We start from the raw sequence: 10,000 nt of genomic DNA on the forward strand, positions 1-10,000 counted from the left end.
AGGTTGGTTTGAGTTTGTTACAGCTTATGTAACAGACTTCAGCCTGCAACGAAACAGTCCGTGCTTTGCGTGTTCCACTCCTTATCTTTTGTATGCATGCATGTATGTATGTATGTATGTATGTATGTATGTATGTATTTATTTATGTATGTATGTATATATTTATATACATATATATACATATATGTATATATATATATGTATATATATATATATATATATATATATATATATATATATATGTATGTATGTATGTATGTATATACGCATTAGGGTGGAAATCTTAGACATCCTTAAAATTCGAGAGATGATGCGCTGCGGAAGGCACTGTTTAAAGCAAAAGGTCTTCATGAGAAGCCATAATTTTAAAGCTGCCTAATATAAAAGCTGGTATGCAAGAGTAAGGTGATCAGAAACCATTTAAACTGCAGGACAAATATGATGTATTATTTCAGAAGGCGTCTGTAGAGGATGACCTACATATCGTACAGACATCTGTCATTATAATTCAATCATATACATAGGTCTAATCATGTTACTTCATTTTTTCTTCTGTGCTAACTTGCTGCAGATTTCGCCAGTTGAAACTTCAAAGCCATAAATCTGTAGAGAAGTGGGTGAGCTTATTATGAACAACGAATAACGAGGCGCCGGTCGTTTGACAAAATGAATCAATCATTATGTCCTTATTTCGTAGATGCCTATATTTTCTTTCAGATTTATATGGTGGTCTTCGGAAATTCAAAACTTTTTTTCTTTATTCAAGTCAGGTCACTTTCAAGGATTCGCGAATATGTGGGTTAGATGGGTTTATGTATGGATATTTATATAAACTTGTACTCATTTATTGGTTGTGTGTACATGGTCTCTTTTGTACACATGTGCGCTTATGTAAGAGCGTGGTTACACTCCAGGCATGTCTGTATGTATATAACACACACACACATATACATTGTGAATATGCTCCTTCTTGAAGAAACAAATCGTTATTCGTTGGAATATTGTGAAAATCGGTGCAACAAATCGATTCGATTTGGAAGATGCGATTTGCTTTGTTGTTGCTTTGGAAACTTTCAGTGTTGATATTTATAATAGTGACTTCATACGAAGTCGATTCTCAGACAAAAATCACTTCATTGCCAGCGGTAATTTAATACTAGACATTTGTAATGAAGAATTTCTGAATCAATAGGAAAAAAAAAAGACTTCAGACTTATATTACATTTCTCTGACAAAAGAAACATTGCAAAATTTTAACAAAAGACAATTTAGAAAATCTCTTATGACGGCTAAATTCGCACGACATTATTACAGCAACATACAATTGTATTCTCTTTAACAAACTTTTGTTTCACCGTTAAATGAATTTATAAAGAGTTTCTTTTGCTGTGTCACTGCCAAAGCTGACACCTTATGTAGATCTTACATCGGATTAGCATATAATCCCTTCGAAATAAGGCTTACCCAGCATACGCAAACACACATGCATGCACACACAGAGACATACAAACACATACACACACAATGCACACAAGACTGTCTATAGCAATAGAAGAGCTAGAAAACAATGCTTAAAGGAGAGTGTCTGTATTACTTTTAGCTGGGAAATTATAATATTACACGCGTGCGGGCGTGTATGTGTGTGTACATGGACACACAGAGAAATACACACACATACACACGCAATACACACAGGACTGTCTATAGCAATAGAAGAACTAGAAAACAAAGCTTAAAGGAGAGTGTCTCTATTACTTTTAGCTGGGAAATTATAATGCTACACGCGTGCGGGCGTGTATGTGTGTGTCTGTGTCCGTGTGTTAATAAACATCAACAATGTAAACGAATGTGAGCCCATGGCCCTGGCACACATTTCAAAATCGAAGATTTCGACGCGGTCATAGTTCTCTGACAGAGTTCAAAGTTGACGGACACAGGTAAGAAAAAAAAATAGAACGAAACGAAGAACTTGTAGTGACGCTATACAGCGGCGCGCGCGCGCACCGTCCATTTTCTATTTCGCGCGTGTTGGTGCCTTCACCAAGGCAGAGAGAGGAGGGGCCCTCTCGCGCATGCGCGAAGCACCGGAAGAAGAACCCTTTTGCCTACGTGGCAGTTAGCCGAGGCAAGGGGATCGTAGAACGTTTGACCACTAGCAGCAGTCAGCAGCGACTTGAGACATGGCTATCAAAGGTACAACACGTATATTCTCTCTGTCCGAATTTGATTCTAGCAGCAGCCTTTACCGAAAGCTTTTAACCAAATTGTTGCAGACTACATCATCTTCCTTTCTCCGGACGCCATCTTTGACAAGTGTCGTTTTGCATTTGAACACTTTCTTATTTTACAGCGATAAGGTTCAGCTGAGACACATCTATACCAAAGGGATGCCAGATACACCAATTATCTGTTACCACATAAGAGAATAAAGTAGATATATATTATTTACGTCTGCGTCTTGTTGTTTCTGACTGGTAGAATCTGGATTATTAAAGCAACGGGAGGTGATTGCTTCTCGCACCCCCAAAAGGTCCAGAGAAGATATTCACACTTTCGTTAAAAACTAATGGTGACATATGGAGAGATCATGCGGAAAAATGGTAGGATTAATGGTTAGGTGATATCTGGTATCTGGTATAAATACAATATTAGTTAAGTGCAGTGTGGCGTTGAGTGAGTAGAGGTGTTACGAGATATGTCAGCTCTGATGAGGAGAAAGCGCTGTAGTAACGGTAGAAAAGCTAGAGGGAGCAGAGAGTACATTAGTGGCCGAGAGTACATCAGTGGCCGAGAGTACATCAGTGGCCGAGAGTACATCAGTGGCCGAGAGATTTGAATGCGTTAGTAAATGACCACAATATAAAATGAAAAATTCTGTCCTTCTTCAAAGCTTAAGCAAACAACAATATGACACACCGCATCTACACACCTGGAAGATAGGAAATACTTGTCCGCGATTATTTCTCGTATAAAGTTGTTCGCATTTGATTCACCATAACTACACAATATTCAGATTAGGGAGCTGAATCGACTGTTCTTTGTTCTCTTTAGTTTATTCTTTAATTCTTTAATTCTTTTTCTTGTTTCAGTCATTTGACTGCGGCTATGCTGGAGCATCGCCTTTAGTTGAACAACCGACCTCGGCACTTATTCTTTATAAGCCTAGTACTTATTCTATCGGTCTCTTTTGCCGAACAGCTAATGTACGGGGATGAAAACCCACCAGCATGGTTGACAAGCGATACTGGGTGGGGGGGGAGAAACACAGACACACATACATATACATACGACGGGCTTCTTTCAATTTCCGTGTACCAAATCCACTCACAAGGGTTTGGTCGGCCCGAGGCTATGGTAGAAGACACTTGCCCAAAGTGCCATGCAGTGGGACTGAACCCGGAACCATGTGGTTGGCAAGCAAATTACTACACAGCCACTCCTTGTACATCTTTCTCTCTCTCTCTTTCTCTCTTTCTCTCTCTCTCTCTCTCTCTTCTCTTTCTCTCTCTCTCTCTCTCTCTCTCTCTCTCTCTCTCTCTCTCATATATATATATATATATATATATATATATATATATATATATATATATATATGAAAAACAAGTCAAAAATAGAAAATGCTAAAATAATTTTATAGTGAACATTTCAGTCCCGGTTTTGGTCATTTTGAGACCTTTTCAACTGTAACGATTAAATAATTAAATTTAGAAAAATTAGAAGAAAAGTTTTTTTTAAAGAATATTTCTATAGTAGTGTTCAGATTTAAGTGGCATTCTGCCTTTCTCTGACTCCCTTGTTTGCACTTGTGTGCTGGAGGTCGTTGTGAGTTCTTGGTAGGGTAGTAGAGGAAGAAAGCTGGTGAGGAAAGGGGGTGGGAGAATCTGGGAGTGCCCTGATGGTTGTATTTTGAATGGTCAGTGGCGGCTGGCAGTCTCAGTTCAATTCAGGAGAATATTTATATTGACAGGCTTGTTTATAGAATTTGCGTAGGTGTTATACTAAAAAACATTAGTGACAAAGTTAAGGGGTAGGAGGTGGAAAAGTAGAAGGAGAAGAAGAAGAAGAAGAAGAAGAAGAAGAAGAAGAAGAAGAAGAAGAAGATGACGATGTTGATGATGATGATGATGATGAAGAAGAAGAAGAAGAAGGAGAAGAAGATGACGATGATGGTGATGGTGGTGATGATTATGACGACGATGATGATGATAATGATGATGATGAAGAAGAAGATGAAGAAGAAGAAAAAAAACAGAGAAGGGAGAATATGAATGGGTTAAAGTAGTGAGGTGTTGTATGACTTGAAGTTGGTATGTTATGGATTATAGCTGTGATTTAAGCTGTGATTAGTAATGGATTCTTTGGAATGTAATATTTGTGTGTGAATATTTCTTTTATTCTAAAGTTGAGGTATATTAATTGTTTGTCGTAGACCCGTTAAGAAGTGGCCTGTATTTTGCAATAAAGAGAGTTTCTTTACTTATTCGTTGTCTCGAGGTTGTATCGTCCCTAAATTGGTAGAGGGGGAAAATCCTGAAGCTTGGTGTTTTTTTGTTGGCGCAAGTATCTATGTGTTGGCTAAAAGCTATTTTTCTGTTTTGGGGAATTTTTATCTGGGATCTGTGCAGGGCCATTCGTTTACGCAAACTATTTTTTGTTTGGCCTATGTACTGCTCTTCACACCCGGAGCAGGTTAGTGAGTATATTAGGTTTCTCCGAAGCACATGTGAAGTTGCTTTTCACTGTAAACCGTTGTCCCTGTTTGAAGGAGAACTCTGATCCCTCAATTAGATAGTCGCATATCCCGCAATTGGGTCTTCCACAATTTTTTACTGTCGGCTTCTGTGTTTGAAGAGTGAATTCGGGCTTGTGTTAGGAGACTTTTCATGGATTTAGGCTGTCTCTTGCTTTTTATGATCGTGTGTGTTTGGAGGATTGTGTTCATTCTGTGGTCTTTTTTTAGGAGGGGTATGTTGTGGAGGATGGTGCCGAAGGCTTCGTTATTGAGAGGGTTGTGTGTGGAGATGTATGGTAAGGCTTTTGGTTGTAAGTTTTTCTTTGATTTGGGATGTCTCAGTTCCTTGATGTTAAGTTGAAGGGCACGTTGAATGCACTTGTCAATAAGTGAAGGTGGGTAGTTCCTGGTGATAACGGTATCTTTTAGTTCTTGTAGTCGTGTGTCTCTGGTGTTTGCGTTCGAGACTATAGTGCATATCCTTTTTGCTAGGTTGAAGGGGATATTCATCCTGGTGTGTCTGGGGTGGCATGAATTGAATGGAAGATATTGCTTAGAGTCTGTAGGCTTATAATATATGTCTGTTTCTATTATATTATTAGCTTTTTTAATGGGGATATCGAGGAAGGGGAGTTGTTGCTGGCTATATTCCATCGTGAATTGGATGTTTACGTCCAGTCCGTTTAAAATTTCCTGAGACACAAGATAGCACCAAACAAGCAGGAGGAACCAAAAGTAATAAAAATTATTAATCTAACTCACAAGGAACTAACAGCAAACCAAATAAACATACTTTCCAAAGGACTCAAGTTTACACCCACCCCACAACACCCCAACTACAATGAAATGAAAGAAGCTGACATATCTCGTAACACCTCTACTCACTCAACGTCACACTGCACTTAACTAATATTGTATTTATACCAGATACCAGATATCACCTAACCATTAATCCTACCATTTTTCCGCATGATCTCTCCATATGTCACCATTAGTTTTTAACGAAAGTGTGAATATCTTCTCTGGACCTTTTGGGGTGCGAGAAGCAATCACCTCCCGTTGCTTTAATAATCCAGATCTACCATCACCAGTCAGAAACAACAAGACGCAGACGTAAATAATATATATCTACTTTATTCTCTTATGTGGTAACAGATAATTGGTGTATCTGGCATCCCTTTGGTATAGATGTGTCTCAGCTGAACCTTATCGCTGTAAAATAAGAAAGTGTTCAAATGCAAAACGACACTTGTCAAGATGGCGTCCGGAGAAAGGAAGATGATGTAGTCTGCAACAATTTGGTTAAAAGCTTTCGGTAAAGGCTGCTGCTAGAATCAAATTCGGACAGAGAGAATATACGTGTTGTACCTTTGATAGCCATGTCTCAAGTCGCTGCTGACTGCTGCTAGTGGTCAAACGTTCTACGATCCCCTTGCCTCGGCTAACTGCCACGTAGGCAAAAGGGTTCTTCTTCCGGTGCTTCGCGCATGCGCGAGAGGGCCCCTCCTCTCTCTGCCTTGGTGAAGGCACCAACACGCGCGAAATAGAAAATGGACGGTGCGCGCGCGCGCCGCTGTATAGCGTCACTACAAGTTTCTTCGTTTCGTTCTATTTTTTTTCTTACCTGTGTCCGTCAACTTTGAACTCTGTCAGAGAACTATGACCGCGTCGAAATCTTCGATTTTGAAATGTGGTGCCAGGGCCATGGGCTCACATTCGTTTACATTGTTGATGTTTATTAACACACGGACACAGACACACACATACACGCCGCACGCGTGTAGCATTATAATTTCCCAGCTAAAAGTAATAGAGACACTCTCCTTTAAGCTTTGTTTTCTAGTTCTTCTATTGCTATAGACAGTCCTGTGTGTATTGCGTGTGTATGTGTGTGTATTTCTCTGTGTGTCCATGTACACACACATACACGCCCGCACGCGTGTAATATTATAATTTCCCAGCTAAAAGTAATACAGACACTCTCCTTTAAGCATTGTTTTTCTAGCTCTTCTATTGCTATAGACAGTCTTGTGTGCATTGTGTGTGTATGTGTTTGTATGTCTCTGTGTGTGCATGCATGTGTGTTTGCGTATGCTGGGTAAGCCTTATTTCGAAGGGATTATATGCTAATCCGATGTAAGATCTACATAAGGTGTCAGCTTTGGCAGTGACACAGCAAAAGAAACTCTTTATAAATTCATTTAACGGTGAAACAAAAGTTTGTTAAAGAGAATACAATTGTATGTTGCTGTAATAATGTCGTGCGAATTTAGCCGTCATAAGAGAAGAGATTTTCTAAATTGTCTTTTGTTAAAATTTTGCATGTTCCTTTTGTCAGAGAAATGTAATATAAGTCTGAAGTTTTTTTTTCCTATTGATTCAGAAATTCTTCATTACAAATGTCTAGTATTAAATTACCGCTGGCAATGAAGTGATTTTTGTCTGAGAATCGACTTCGTATGAAGTCACTTTTATAAATATCAACACTGAAAGTTCCAAAGCAACAACAAAGCAAATCGCATCTTCCAATCGAATCGATTTGTTGCAACGATTTCACAATATTCCAACGAATAACGATTTGTTTCTTCAAGAAGGAGCATATTCACAATGTATATGTGTGTGTGTGTTATATACATACAGACATGCCTGGAGTGTAACCACGCTCTTACATAAGCGCACATGTGTACAAAAGAGACCATGTACACACAACCAATAAATGAGTACAAGTTTATATAAATATCCATACATAAACACATCTAACCCACATATTCGCGAATCCTTGAAAGTGACCTGACTTGAATAAAGAAAAAAAGTTTTGAATTTCCGAAGACACCATATAAATCTGAAAGAAAATATAGGCATCTACGAAATAAGGACATAATGATTGATTCATTTTGTCAAACGACCGGCGCCTCGTATTCGTTGTCATAATAAGCTCACCCACTTCTCTACAGATTTATGGCTTTGAATTTCAACTGGCGGAAATCTGCAAGTTAGCACAGAAGAAAAAATGAAGAGTAACATGATTAGACCTATGTATATGATTGAATTATAATGACAGATGTCTGTACGATATGTAGGTCATCCTCTACAGACGCCTTCTGAAATAATACATCATATTTGTCCTGCAGTTAAATGGTTTCTGATCACTTACTCTTGCATACCAGCTTTTATATTAGGCAGCTTTAAAATTATGGCTTCTCATGAAGACCTTTTGCTTTAAACAGTGCCTTCCGCAGCGCATCATCTCTCGAATTTTAAGGATGTCTAAGATTTCCACCTTAATGCGTATCATACATACATACATACATATATATATATATATATATATATATATTATATATATATATATATATATATATATAATATATATATATATATATATACATATATATATATACATATATGTATATATATGATATAAATATATACATACATACATTACATACATACATACATAATAAATAAATACATACATACATACATACATACATAAATAAATAAATACATACATACATACATACATACATGCATGCATACAAAAGATAAGGAGTGGAACACGCAAAGCACGGACTGTTTCGTTGCAGGCTGAAGTCTGTTACATAAGCTGTAACAAACTCAAACCAACCTAGCAAATCATTAGGTCACTATTGCACTCCTTATCTTTTGGGTTTTTATTCGCATTCTGACCGATCTTCAGTTGTATCGCAGCTGTTCAGCTTACCGACACTCATTTTAACTTCCATATGGGAAGAGGTAGTAGGAAGTTAGTGCGCTTCATGATTTTGTACAGATGACAAAAAGCGGACAATATATAAGAAAATATATCTTCTCGTATATTTTCCGCTTTTTGTTATCTGTACAAGAGCTTGAAGCTCGCTAACTTCCTACACTTGGATGCTGGGCGACGTATGAGCGTTCAGCTTTTGCCGAACGATCTGCACTAATGATTTGTTTATAGCGACAAATCTATGTGCTGTACATTTGCTCTCTCTCTCTCTTCATCAAATTGACGTTGTCTGAACAGGTGCACGGTGTTGAAGCGATCGCAGAGCATTGTGAGATGATGTGCTTGGCCCAAGAACATAACGCACCAACCCGTCTAGGGCTGTGTGATAAGAAGCTTGCTTCCCAATTGCATGGTTCCGGGTACATACATAATTTCATAAATAAAGGCATATATACATGCACAAATATCGAGACACAAGCACACATGCTGTTATATGTACAAATATGAAGTTCACAGTAGTCTCAGTTCTGCAATATCTTGTTGAACGACCTACACTCATGATTTGTTTATAGTGAGCTAATAATGTAATTGCTGTGCATTAGCTCATTCTCTGCATCAAATCGACATTGCATGAATAGGTGCAGTGTGTTCCAAACGCCGGGTGTCGAAGTGATCTCAAAACAACGTGAAATGAAGTGCTTTCCTCAACAACATAGCACCCCCAGGAACTGAAACCACGATCTCGACATCTTGTGAGCAACACACTTATTACTACGCAATGCACTCTCACTGTAACATGCATACATACATGCATACATAGATACATAGATACATAGATACGTAGTGGGAATTTACAAGAAAATAAACAAAGACAGCGATGGGTGCGTAAACAACAAAAAGATGTATTAGCTTAACGCTCGGGAAGTGAGAAAGTCTTTAACGTTTTGAGCCTACGCTCTTCCACAGAAAGGATCACAGAAATAAACAAGGAGAGAAAATAGAAAAAGGTTTAGTGGCTAACGATTTACCATGGCGAAAGTAACATACATGCATACATATATGTATATATATATATACATATACATATACATACATGCATGCATACATACTACATACATACATACATACATATATATATATATATATATATATATATATATATTATATATACATACATATATATATATATATACATATATATATATATATATATATATATATATATATATATATATATATATACACATATATATAGTTAATCCAAACAAGAAAGCACGAAAAGCACACAACACAACGCGAGGACGTGGAACAGATTAGTATTATTGGACGCTCAGGAAAGAAGGAGTTTCTAACGTTTCGAGCGGAGTTCTTCGTCGGAAACATAGGAGAAGGAAAGATCCAGAGAAGGGAAGACACACACACACACATATATATATATATGTATATACATACATGTATACACATATGTATATATATATGTGTGTGTGTATATATATATATATACATGCCTACAATCATCTATTCATAAATATGCTTGT

The sequence above is a fragment of the Octopus sinensis genome, linkage group LG3 (genome assembly GCF_006345805.1).
Source record: "Octopus sinensis linkage group LG3, ASM634580v1, whole genome shotgun sequence".
NCBI classification, from domain to species: domain Eukaryota; kingdom Metazoa; phylum Mollusca; class Cephalopoda; order Octopoda; family Octopodidae; genus Octopus; species Octopus sinensis.